Genomic DNA, 238 nt, shown 5'->3' with positions numbered 1-238 from the left:
AGAGTGAGAGTAAATGGCTTATTCATGAGTCCACAAAATTGGCCCATCTTATTATGGATCCAAAACAAAACAAATGACTATGCTAGTCCACCAAAAAAAAAATACAACAATTCTTCTACAAAAGAATGTAGAGACCGTAAAAAAGCCCCCGATTGATGCTCAAGTCAGTAAAATGCTCTTTCTGAGAGAGTAAAGTTAGATAAAATGATTAAAGTAGATATTGTGTGTGTATATACCC

The sequence above is a fragment of the Corylus avellana genome, chromosome ca3, assembly GCF_901000735.1.
Source record: "Corylus avellana chromosome ca3, CavTom2PMs-1.0".
Lineage (NCBI taxonomy): Eukaryota > Viridiplantae > Streptophyta > Magnoliopsida > Fagales > Betulaceae > Corylus > Corylus avellana.
This window is presented reverse-complemented; position numbering follows the sequence as displayed.